The following is a 12500-nucleotide window of genomic DNA, read 5'->3' as shown; positions in this document are numbered from 1 at the left end:
GAGGTGCGTAAGTGTTTTTCATCCCTGTTTGCCTGTCGGGCTGCCTGGTTGCATGCCTGGTGGACTGGCTGGCTGTCGGGTTGATGAAGGCTGTTTACACGAATCTTCGATAAGGCAGCATCCGACCTGGCAGCCGGCAGCAAGCTTGGTTAGTAGCTGACAGACGCTTGCTTGCTGCACCCCCGGGCAGATTCGTTCCAGTAAATTGCTCTTATTTCTTATTGATATGTGCCTGTTTGCTATAGAGATTCTCATTGCTCTACGGCACGATCATCGGTTGTTGTATCAAACGATGCGTTGAGTCTTTGAGATGCGTCTCTTCACACCATGCTTCAAATTATCCTTTGAAGATTGAACAAACGAGATAATGCGTCAATGGAGGAAGGAGTTGAAGGAAATTGCAAGAGATAAAATGATACGATAATCTGTTGTTTGCTAAATATCGGGTAAATCTTACATTATGATGCGTTATGCTTAAAACTGCAATAAAGGGAATCATGTTTAAACTCTCTTGAATGCTGGTAAATGTTAATGTTAAACAAAACCTCCTTTTAAAATGTATGTTTCTTTTTGCGGCGCCGAAAAATGTTAGATCTGCAATAATTTAAAACAGTTATCAATTATCGATCACCGGTATAAAGTAATCGATATGAAAGAATAGAAGCAGTTCAGGAGCGATTTGGGAAACAAAATTTCAATTTTTGGAGGTCTTACACTAGATTTGTTGAAATATTTTTTATCCTTCCTATGTTTGAGATGAAAAATGACTAAGGACAAACAGAAAGAAGATCAATTGCATACATGAAGTAATATCGGAGTTCGAAATGGGAGAGATATTTTAGGAATATTGCATTCTATACTTTATTTTTCTTTGTGTTTAAATTATTTGATTAATTTTCATTACAATAATTTCGCACCATTGTTATGCGGATCGATGAGTTCTATCATACAAACGAATTAGCTAAAATAATACGAAGCAATAATGAAATCCCAAAAGCATTTCGTCAATGCAAATGCAAATGGTCCCAGTAGGACACACCCGTGTATTCGTGACGTGATTTGAGAGGAAACCGTGCTAGCCACGAAGTAATGGTCAATTTAACTGAATTTTCCAACAAAACCCTACCAACCGCTAGTCTGGGGTGTGGCAAATTGGCTTGCTCTCTGCTCCGGAAGGTTCTATGGTTGCAGATCTACCGCACCGTGCCATGCCATCGAGCCAGTGCGTGAAAGGAAGCTTCCATGGACGCTCGTCAAGTACGGTATCATCCTCGGGAACACATGCAGACACTGCCGCTACTGGCCAGCGGATGGCCTCCTAACCCGCATCAAACCCGCGCTCAACTCGCTCTCTATTCAAAATGGCGAGGAGGGAAAAGTGAATTATTTGCGACATTTAATGAAATCAATTGAGCGAAATGCTGTTTGTGCAACGTGGCCATGTAAAATGTTTGAAGGATTCACACCGACCATCATCAGCTAGTCGACGCTGTGGCCGCTGTTGGTGCAAAGCTCCCGCCCCTTTGCCCGAGGATGCGGAATTTGGTTGAATGCGCTTTATGGTTGCTTTTCATCATCGTCACCGCCTCTATTGTGCCATGCTGGGTTGGGCCTGAAGGTCGGGGAATGAATAATGTTTGCATACACTTTACGCCACTTTGACTGCAGCTCCATTGTGTGATCGGTGACGATGAGTAGGGTGACCGAATTGTGATGTGCTCGAGTGCGTTTTTGGCTAAATCTATTTGAGAAAGTCGATGGATCTGAATGTTAGAATTTCATTCGAAAATGCTTATTTTAATCCACGCTAACATCAGAATCGATTCTATATGATGCGCTCTTCAATATCTGTGCAAAAAGTGGCTCTTTGAGTCAATCATTTTCGGGAAAATGGATTCACACTTCGTTAGCTCTCCAGCGCTCTTGCATAGCAATTCACTCTGTTGTTCAGTAGCTGTTAGTTGCATTTAGCAGCAACTGCTTCGGACAAAACCAACCAGCACTTGCTCAGCACCTGCAGCGGCTGCTGATGCTACTGGCCAGCAGCTGGTAAAAAATGCATTTCATAATTTATTCGCCAGCTCTCTTACCTTCCAAGCGCCACATGCTACACTCGGCAGAACCCAGCACGCCATGATCGAGGATTATGATGTGCCTGAATGGGCAAAATCGCTGTTCCACCATCCTCAACATGGCTGTGGGTGGGTCACTCCCAAGGGATCATGGTGCTGGAGTGTGAGCGATGCAGTGGCCACCGTTCCGGAGCAGTGAAGCAACCGGCAGAGAGTGCCTTAAGATATCTGGAGCAGATAGTTTATCTGTTGAAGCTGCTGTTTTTTTTCTGTTTTGTTTTATTTCGTCGAGCATCCCGGGCTCTGGGTTCGCTCTGCATCGTCGGATTGCATTTCCATTCCCAGCTCCTTCCCCCCCCCCCTCGTTTACCCAGGGATTACCACCTCCTCTAGGGTTCCCAGCGGTGTTAGTAGTGCCGCGGTCCCGGAAGCTACTCGCTGAGCAGTGAGCAAGCAACCGACCGCGACCAACCGACCGTCTGAGCTCCAGCGCCATAGCAAGGGGAGAAAAGTTTTTATTTTGCCATCGGCCTCCCTTTCCACCGCCCTCCCCGTGAGCCAAGTTGTCCAACGTTGCCGAGAGAGTCGTAGGTAAAGTGAAATGAAATAAAAATCATAAGCATTATGTTATGCGGTGTAGTTAATACTTACCACAATCTCATCACCTCATCACCACCCACCAGCACCACATCATCATCACCATCATCATCAACATCATCAACATCATCAACATCAGCTTTATCAGGACGATGATCAGCTTCGTCGAATCCAAATGTCTGCTTTGTGGCAGCGACGATGTCGGCGCTTCATCAAATACTACGACCCAGCGCAATTGAGAAGTTGGGGCAAGTTGATTTCATTACGACCATACCGACGAGCCCGGTAGTACTGCTGCTTGCCTTCAACGGTCGCCATCCAGCGCGTCGCTTCCAGGTTCGATGCATGATGGAGTTCGGTGCTTCTGGAGCTCCATCCAGTAGCCAGTGAACGGTGAAGCAGCATAATAAACACATCGGTACTTACATGAATGCGGACTCAGAGAGGAATGTGTTAGTAAAAATATTTTCTGTATTAAAGCTTTTTCATGCCGAGAATCAGATTTGTTTGCTTTTTTGCTTCAAACGCTGCTGTAGAAGCAGAATTGAATAATTTAAAGATCAAGATAGCATCAACGAGCAGTTTATCTTTAAATTCGTCTGTCCTGCAGCAGCAGAAACTAGTTGGTTCCGAGTTGTTTTGCAAACTTTTAGTGTTGCACACGGAACTGGTATTAGAGCGAACGCAGAGCCAATGCGCGCAGTGTATGGCGTTTTATCGAAAGCATTATTTATGCTTCCCAAAGGTAACCGAAAGCTGTTAACATACACCAGTCCGCTCTCCAGCTCTCTTCCCTCTCCTTCTTTCTCGCTATCGCCACGCTACCATGCTGAAAACATCAGCTGCCACCACCAACGAGTGAAGTAGTGTTATTGCTGTTGTGCAGGAATACAGAACAGAATGGTTGGGGTGAAAGCGGGGCGGGAACAGGATTTTTTGTGGATTTCCGACATCCGACCAGAATCCACGGATGGATGCACGGTCCAAGCGAGCTGTAACGCGCTGCATTTGCAGATGATCATCGTCATGGATGTGTTTCTCATTTTTCCCCCCAATTTCAGCTCGATGACGATAAAGTTTTACGCAAACAAAAGAGGGAAACTCCTCTAGAGAAGCAGCAGCGAATCGTATGCTTTAGTGGAACGTTTTGGAAACGGGGAAAACGTGTATGTGTGGAACCGGGTAAACGCCAAATCCATGCCATTAGCTCGTGAACATCATCACGAAACTAGTATTCACTTATACTAAAGTGAGTGAGTACAGTGAGCGAGCAATTTAGTTGGTAAGCATTCTGGTGTTGTACTAGGCGCGTATGAAATGATTGAGGTTAAACTATATAGAGAAGGAAAACTATAACTGCTTTGAGGACTGTTCTCTATTGCAGGAGAGGGGGTTTATGAAGCGCTCTTCACTGACAAGGACCAGGTGATGAGTAATTCTTTTTGGATACGTTAAATGCTGGTTGTTCGAATGTATGTCTCAGAATTTGCTAAGCCGACTACGATGTTTTATTTCGTTTGAAAGCAAAATCTACAAAGAAACTTGCTCTTAGCATTCCCTCAAGTATAATTTAGTAACTTTTTATTCCCAGAAGGAATGTCTCGTGCTGTTTAGGTATTGGACAACGCGGCGTTTCGAAGAAATAGAAGAAGATTCTTAAGTTGCTTTTCTTCTCAGAACTGCCTGTAGTATCATTAGATCTTTTGCGAACCAGTGCAAGTGGTCACTCTTGAGAATGAACTCGACTCTTAATGTTTTTAAACGTTTTTTTTCTGATACGCTGCTCGTAACAACTAGAGTAAAATAATCTTGCTTACGTCCAGGACGTCCATACCTTCGGAATGTTGTTCTGGACCATGAAGTAATTTGATGTTATTTTCGAATTCGCACTCGGGGGCATTCGCTAGCAAGAAAATATCCTGTTAAACAATACAATACCGTCCTGGTCTTGCCGTGCTGTTTGTGAAAAATTCCTTTTCGAACATTTTCTCCCTCATCTCCCCCGCTTTTGCTCACTCACTGGAATGAGAGCCTCCTGTCCCTCCGTAAGTACGCCGCGCTCATTCTTCAAACTAGAAAAGGAAGAAAAATGTGTAATTTACTTCTCCGCGCACACCGGAATCGAACTCCGGGCGCTAACAGATCTTCCGATCTGAAGTGAGGTGGAGCGCGCTGGAAAAATAAAACTCCCCTCGGGGGCCAGTCCCCCCACCCACGCTTTCGTTGCTTCAGTACGCGGAAACGTGAGCTGGTGAGGCCGTTGGAGGGGATTTTGGGGGGGGGGGGGGAGATAAATTTTTATTATCATTGTAAATGGATTTAATCCGCGCTCTCGGTGCCCTATCCGGCTGGTAACTTTCCACGTTGGAAATCTCAACCAACGCACCGGGAGGGGAGGGGATTTGGAGTGCGTTCCGAGCCTGGAGGTCCCAGCTAACCGGCTGCTAGCCATCTACCGTGACGTTGTACGTGCCGCCACCTTAAAGTTTACTTTGGCCAACCCGGAAGGATGGTGAAAATTGAAAACATACAAATTTTAACGCTCCACCCTGCTGCTTTGGCTTTTTTGGACCCTCGGTGCCGCGGCCATCTTGCACCCGGAAATAGGCGCTAAGGACATTGGTATTCTCCTCTGGTATGCGCCTGGCTCTCGCATGGCTTCTTGCTTGTTTTTTTGCTTCTTTTCTTCAGCTTTTTCCTCTTTTTCTCTTTTGCCTTTTCTTTGATTTTCCCGGGAGGCAACTTGTCGTCAACTTTCAATTTTCTCGCGTTCCCTCGCGTCTCCGCCACCGCCACTCGTCGCATGCTGTTGGCAGTCTCGGGGTTTTCCGGGTTCCTCAGCCCCGGTAGCTGGCCCAGGGCGAGGGCAGGAAATTATCCGGAGAGCCGTTAAAGTTCATTTTTACGAGTTGAAACATGGGCCGCCCCGGGGGCGTCGTCGTCGTGCAAGGTCTCAACCCTCGGGGGAGCATTTTTTGTGATTAACTATAGGGTGAAACGAAGGGAGAGAGCGAGAGAGAGAGAGCGGAGAGAGGGAGTGAGTGAAGGCCAACGTGTGTTTGTGTGCGTGCGACGCAAAAGTTATGAGACACAAGGGCTGTACCGTTGCTAAACGATTGGATTCCGGTTTCTTTAAAACAAATTTGAAGCCACTAATATGAGCTGAAACCGAAGCCATTATGCAGCGAAGGGGAGAAAATGGTTTTAAATCATCATCATCAACCAGCCCCATCGCTAATGCGCCTGACACCCGTGTGGTCGTCGTAATTTAAGGTTGTTCACCCTCCCATCCCTTAGTGCCGGAAAAAGGGGACGCCGAATGGTCGATAATTTAATTCGTTTTCCTCCATTAAATACCTCCAACTCCGCTGTTTGTTCGTCACCCTCCTTTTCGTAGCTCGAACAAAGTGGTTCAATACGTTATCTCTTCCTCATTTAATTCCTGCTCGCTTCTAGCAGCACGAGCAGTAAGTAAGGATAACGAGCCTAATTTGATTGGAAATTATCCACGCAACGTGCGGCGGTATGGTGTACGGTTTCGTGAACCAAAAAAATGCCGCTAATAATTTCATTAAACTGTTTGCGGAGCCCCCATTCCGAGTCCCTGGGTCTTGCCCCTGGATGGAATGCCATGTGCAATATGTTTGCAAATGTCCATCACGTTCTTTAAGAACAGACGGTTGATCTTTGAAGCAGTGCCACCGTGCCAAAGGTGCAAACGATACCGTTTCATCCTTTCATCATCGGACGATGGATGGAATGCGCCAGCAAACGATAAACACTTGGCCGATGGCTGATGGAATGTTTCTGGGAGGGGAAGGTGAGGATTATTTCTCCCTTTGGTGCAGTTACAGCGTCTTAGGGTATGAAAGGAACACATCGCCAGTGCGCCAATCGTCCTTCCTATGGCCCTCCGGACCTCAACAGCAGATGATGATGATACAAAACCGTTTATCTGCAGTCATCAAAAGCCAAAATAGTCGTCTTTCGAAATTATGCTGTCCGTCATTGCCACACTGTGCGCCGGTGTAAAGCACCGAGGAGAGATAGTCGAGCTTCTAGAGCTTCCATGCTAGTGTGTCTGCTTCCAGTACTGCCGCAGTATGCAGACGGCTTGACTTGACTTGCTTGCTCGCTTTTCAAACCGTCCGCAGGTCACCTTTGGCCCTTTTTTGGAAGGAGCTGTTTATTGCCCGGTAAGACGGCCCGGTACCGTGTCCCCGGTCGGGGCTAAAGTGGCCAATAACTTTCTTATGCTCATTGACGCAACCGAACGTTCCGTCGTCTCCGTCTTGCAGTAAGCCCGGCTGATGGATTGATGGACCGCTGTTGCGGCGTGGGGTTGGCAGAGGGTAGAAAGAGAATACGGTATCCCATGAAATGGTTTCTTCTTTTGCGCTGCTGAAAGAAGCAACGAATGGTTGAACGGAAAGAAAGCTCATCCTTTTCTGTGGCGCGTTGGCTTTCGTTTTGCTGGTTAATGTGATGCTCGAGGTCGCCAACTGTCGCACCATTTCGTCGGGGTGGATTCCCTCTGTTTTGGATTACCGGTGGTCAGTGATAACAGACTTATCGCGGAGCGGTTCGAAGGATGAGAATGGTATGCAACAGCGAGTAGAAAGAACAAAGGAGACAATGGAGATTTTGATTAGTGCAGCAGATTCAAAGCGTTAGGAGGCAAACCGATTAACCTTTTTGGCGAAGGACATTATGCATTCCTTCGATAGCGATTCGTCTGCCGAGGTTCGTTGGCTTCTAGCTATTGCACATCAATCCATCCATTAACTGTGTATCGAACCAACAAAATACTCATAAGCTAAGAGCAAATAATGCCGCTTTGCGAGTGTCTTGTGATGTTGTTTCTATTCTGGGAATTATAGTAAAGAGAGTGGCCATGTTCAATACATTAATTTCATAAATTGAACGGATCCATGGATTAAATAATTAATTTCAAGATGATTTCTACAACGAACGATGGGATCCATTGATGCAGCTTATCATTGCATTGGAAAAGCTCTTTCAACGCCAGATTGTAGGAAGCCTTGAGCGATGAAGTCAGCATTGAAAGGTGAAAAACCTAGACGTATGAATGACTTCCTATTCATTGAGCTGCCAGCTGAGAAGAATCCTCGTTCGCTCCTTTCTTTAGTGCAATTCATAGAAATCAAGCGACACGGCAGGAAATACATCGATTAACATCAATTGAATCGTATTTGAAGCATACCAATTGCTTGAAGAGCACAATCGTTCAAAAGTAAGCTTATCTCCATATCGTATAAGCATTAGCTTAAAATTAAATTAAATTCAAAAGGATTTCCAGAAATCAATCTTGTGCAATAGCATTGGAAAGAGGCCTACACCCAGGAGAACTTTTCAATTTCAATCAAAGTGCTCTTCCCTTGTTGCGAGGCAACGTATCTTAGTGAGTGAAATTAAACAAGACGTTCGTTGCACTGGCTCAACTTGATGCACATTGCAAGTTTAAAATGAAATGCAATTTAAAGTTTTCCAACTCATTGAGAACCGTTTCCCTAACTGCTGCCGGTTAGGCTTCAAGTTTAGCGTCAATATTGTTATTCAGCCAAACATCTTCTTTGGAAGATGCACTTGAACTTGAACACTTCATTCCATTCGATAAAACAGTCGCTCGGCCGTAAGCAGTAGCTCCACGGATCGGGTTCAATGAAAGCTCAATTCCATCGTTCGTTCGTGGATGGAGCACAGCGTTTGCATCTGGTAAACGCGCAAACGGAATCGCTTGGCGGAAAGTTATAAATTTTAATTATTAGTTATAAGTAACGAAGCGAAGTAGCAGCACCATCCATGCTGCCCTTCCATGCTGATCTACTGCTACAGTGACGCACCAGGCGAGCGTTGGTTCCGGTTTGTCGGTCGCTAGGAACACTTGGCGGGGCGGATAATGAAAACTCCTTGCTTGCTCGCTCACTCAGGAAACTAAAAACTAATAATCTCTCCGATGAAGTGCCAACGAGCTGTGGTAGCTGAATTAATGGGCATCGCAGCATTCCAGATGCCAAAGACACCAAATAATCCCATCCCCCCCCCCTCCCGCTCTGCTCTCCATTGCCTTTCCTTGTGTGCATCGTGCTCGCGCTGCCTAATGTCTCTCTAAGACACGGACCACGGGCTACATAAGCGCCGAACTCCGTCTTATGCAGCGAAAGACGCCGCTGGATTACGGTGCTTTCCGAGTTACGGAGTGTCACGCTAATCGGTCGCACTATCGAAGTGCCTCTCACATTCGGTTTCACCAGCGTGCGGTGCGAACGAAAGTTCTCGTTCTCTTTCGTATTATGTCATCATCTTGAATGGCGTAAGAGCTGTCTGTGCTCTGTGTGTATTAAGGGTAATGCAAGTTGAAGGCTAGCATAAGTGAAGATAAAAAGAGAGAGCAAGCGTGAGTACTGGGAAAAGAATCCCGGCAGCGGAATTTCGGGAACGATCGCTGGCGTTATGAAATACGATGCCAACCATTTTGCGACTAGTCGTTCTAGCCAAGATCCAGGACGGGACGGGGCACGGGAAGGTGGTTCACGGAAATCCCCCCTCCCGTCCGTTTGCTCTCAAACATGATTATGGGAAAAGTTTGCTGTCGTAATGTTTGCTGTACTCACACCGTTCATTTATGACCACCACGAACCACGAACCTCACAAGTGCGCAACGAACATCTACTGGATGCCGGTGGATGCCTGAAAGACTCCAGAACATGCCCTCCCGCTCCACCCTTAAAAACCACATCCCACTAAATGGCTTGCAGCCGAGTGAAGGAACAAATGAAAATTAGTTAAAACTATGTGCTCGGGAGGCGGGTGGATGAGCACTCGATCAGTAGCGCGACGCGAACGGCAATGCACTCGAGCAGATAATTAAAACGCTTCAAGACGTCGACACCTCCCCCTTCCACACGTGCGTGCGATCCAGCGCGTCCGTCCGTTATCACATTTCCACGAACCGAAAACACATTTCCAGTGGCAGCAGTGCATCGACATTCCACTAATGCACATCCGCAGAAAGATCACGAAAGGTTCGCGTAAGTTGTGCTCGCGGTTTCGTCAGCGCAGTGCAGTGCAGCGCAAAGTGCATTAGCGTATTAGCGTGAGGTGAGGCACGATGTGACAATGAGCAGCACAGAATTTCAAGAATTTCATGTGTTCCACACGCTGCTGGCGGTGGCCATTATGTGCATTATGAAGGAAGGAAGTGTGTGGTTGCGGCCGTGCGCGCCGAGACCGAAAGATTGGGATTAGAGTGGAGTGGATTGAGCGAGCTCAAAAACGGGCCCAAATGTCGGTGCGCATTTGTACCGTGAACACCAAAATGCCGAGGCGCAACTTGGAGGACACGCTTCCGCAGAAGCTTTTCCCACCGGAAGTCTTATGGTGCGATTATGTGAGTGTGCATCCTCATTGCATCCTCAAATGGGGGGGGTTAAGAAGTGCTGATGTAGGTGCAAAAGGGGGGAGCTGAACATTTTCAACGAGGAAAAAGTACCGCCTCTTCAGCAACAGCAGCAGCAGCAGCAGGAAGTGCTCGGCATGAGCGACGGTGATTAAAATTAATTAGTTCGTAGCGTCGCGTTGTTCGCTCGCTTGCTTGCAGTTCGCGGTTCGCGGCACGTGGATTGTTCACGTTTCAGTTGCGAACAGAGCCGCTTACGGTGCTTACGTTGCTAAGCGATTATCAATCCCAGCGTGTACCCGAACACGAGACACGAACCAGCGGGGCGGTTGCACAAGAGGATCGTTTTGTTTGAGCGCTCAACTCACCCCAGGGACCAGGAACTTACGTTTACAAATGGGATCGACGGAGTTTTTGCGACCACGGTCCTTTTTTTTCTGCTGCTGTTGGTTCGTTCCGTCAAGTACCGGCCCCCTTTTTGCTCGCGGCGCACCATCGTATTTCACATTTTTGCTGATGAATTCTCATCCATTACCCCTTAGCCGGGGGTCTACGGTGAGGTCTATGCTTCGGTTTTCTGTCTGCCTTCTCGTTGGTAATGAACTCATCCAGCGCATGCTAGGATGTAGTAAGTAGCTTAATCGTGTTTGTAAAAAGGATTTGCTGCGGTGGCCGGCCGACGGGATCCGTAGTAGCGTATGGTTTGCCAGTAAGACGATTACGGGCTTCTCGACCAACGCCGGTAGTCAAGAGAATAAGGGACTCCACTCGCCGGAAGGCGCGAGTCGCTGTGTGTGCACTTCCGGAAATAGTTTTATCATCCCTCCGGCCGGCCAAACAGAGAGAGAGGATGGAGAGCAGCGAAAGTTTTTCCATATTCTTCGGCTAAATGGTAACCGGTGGGAAGACGAAGGCACAGGCAATCCTGGACGTTCCGTTCGGATGTGTAAGGTAGCCTTTGTGTACGCTGTGATATTCAGGGGTAAGGGAAAGGGAATGGCCACGGGGCAATTAGCAAACTGTAAGAAAAGAACGGTACCGGATCGGATGCTTGTTTATCTTCTTCTTCGTCTTCTTCTTCTTCTTCTTCTTCTTCTTCTTCTTCTTCTTTTTCTTCTGCTTTTTCTCAGTCACAAAATGGGGTATATCTCGGTTGAGCTTGACGTTTATTTCATTTTCTGTTTTTGTTTTCTTCTTTATTTAAAAACATGTACAGTTCCATTTTTCCATTTGTTTTTGTTCCATTTTTTCCCTCTTTCATCCTTTCTTTTGTTGTTGTTGTTTATTTCCTTTAGTTTTTTTTCCCCCCGTTACCTTCTTCTCGATCGTCTTGCGATCACCTGTGGCGTGTGTGTTTGTGTTGAATGATGTTTTTTTGTCAATTTCGGTTAGAATCATTTCGTAAAGTATATATTTTTCATTTCAAACTCCCGCTAACCACTGGTTCTTCCAATGCATTCGCGAGTCCTTTTCCATGCTTGTTTTCCCCCGTTTTTTTTCACATGTATACGTGAGTCTTGGTGTGTCTGTATGTGTGAGTTGTTAATAGCAGAATTACGTGTTCCTTCCAGAGTGTGTTTTCGCTTGAGCACCTCCTGTCGTCCTATTCCTCTTCCTGTCGCCACGTTCCTCTGCTCTGCTCGGAACCAGATCGTCGCTGGGGTTTCCGTTATTTGCTAATGAGTTTTAAAATATGCTTTTGTATGCGTTTTTTTAATGCAAAAATGGTTCGCGCACATCCACACATACACTCACACGTACACGTGCACTCTCTCGCTCTCGCTTCCGCGTTTCTTCTCCTCGCTTGCTGCTTTCTATCTTTACAGTGAGTAGCAGCAGCTGCAGCAGCAGAACCTAGCTCTTCGCTTTTCCGCTCGCAATGCACCATTGTTACTGGGGATGAAGTGCTAGAAAAATTTGGCTTCGACTAAAATAGCTCTTGCTCGGTTGCTTTCTCTCTGCGCTTTTGCGCACAGGGAAGCAGGACCTGCGACGAGATCCATCGAATATGCTGCTGCATCACTTCTGGCTTTATGCTCTTTGAAACAGCAGGAAACTGAGGATCAAATCAGGCGGCTTTGGCCTTTTTTAGTGCCTTTTCTTACATGTATATACCTTTCTCTCCTTCTCTTTCTCAGTTTGCCTATGTCTGTGGCTGCTCTGCTTAACGATTTACGATTAAACTCCTCCACCAACCTGTATTCAACTTGTTGCCCCTCCCCCCTGCTATGCTATGTGTGGTGTGTAGGCGGTCGAGGTTTGCAGCCAGGCCACCGACTGCAAAACAACATCATCAACTTCTTATCATCTTCTTCTCACCCCACACGCTCCATTTATGTACACGGTTCGTGCATTATGCTTTATGTGTGTCTGAGTGTGCTATTCTTAGGGCTAATGAGACTGGTTGCAGC

General features: G+C 46.6%; 1 protein-coding gene across 1 annotated transcript in view; it reads right to left on the bottom strand.

The window, feature by feature from the left end:
* Positions 1 to 11310: 11310 nt before the first annotated feature.
* The window catches only part of LOC126577271 (acid sphingomyelinase-like phosphodiesterase 3a), an 83250-nt gene continuing 82060 nt past the window's right edge, over positions 11311 to 12500 (bottom strand). Inside the window, exon 10 of the mRNA XM_050238764.1 lies at positions 11311 to 12500. This exon is cut by the window's right edge and continues 1391 nt beyond it. The gene's annotated coding sequence lies outside the window, so the exon portion shown is untranslated.

The sequence above is a fragment of the Anopheles aquasalis genome, chromosome 3 (genome assembly GCF_943734665.1).
Source record: "Anopheles aquasalis chromosome 3, idAnoAquaMG_Q_19, whole genome shotgun sequence".
Taxonomy (NCBI): Eukaryota; Metazoa; Arthropoda; class Insecta; order Diptera; family Culicidae; genus Anopheles; species Anopheles aquasalis.
This window is presented reverse-complemented; position numbering and strand designations above follow the sequence as displayed.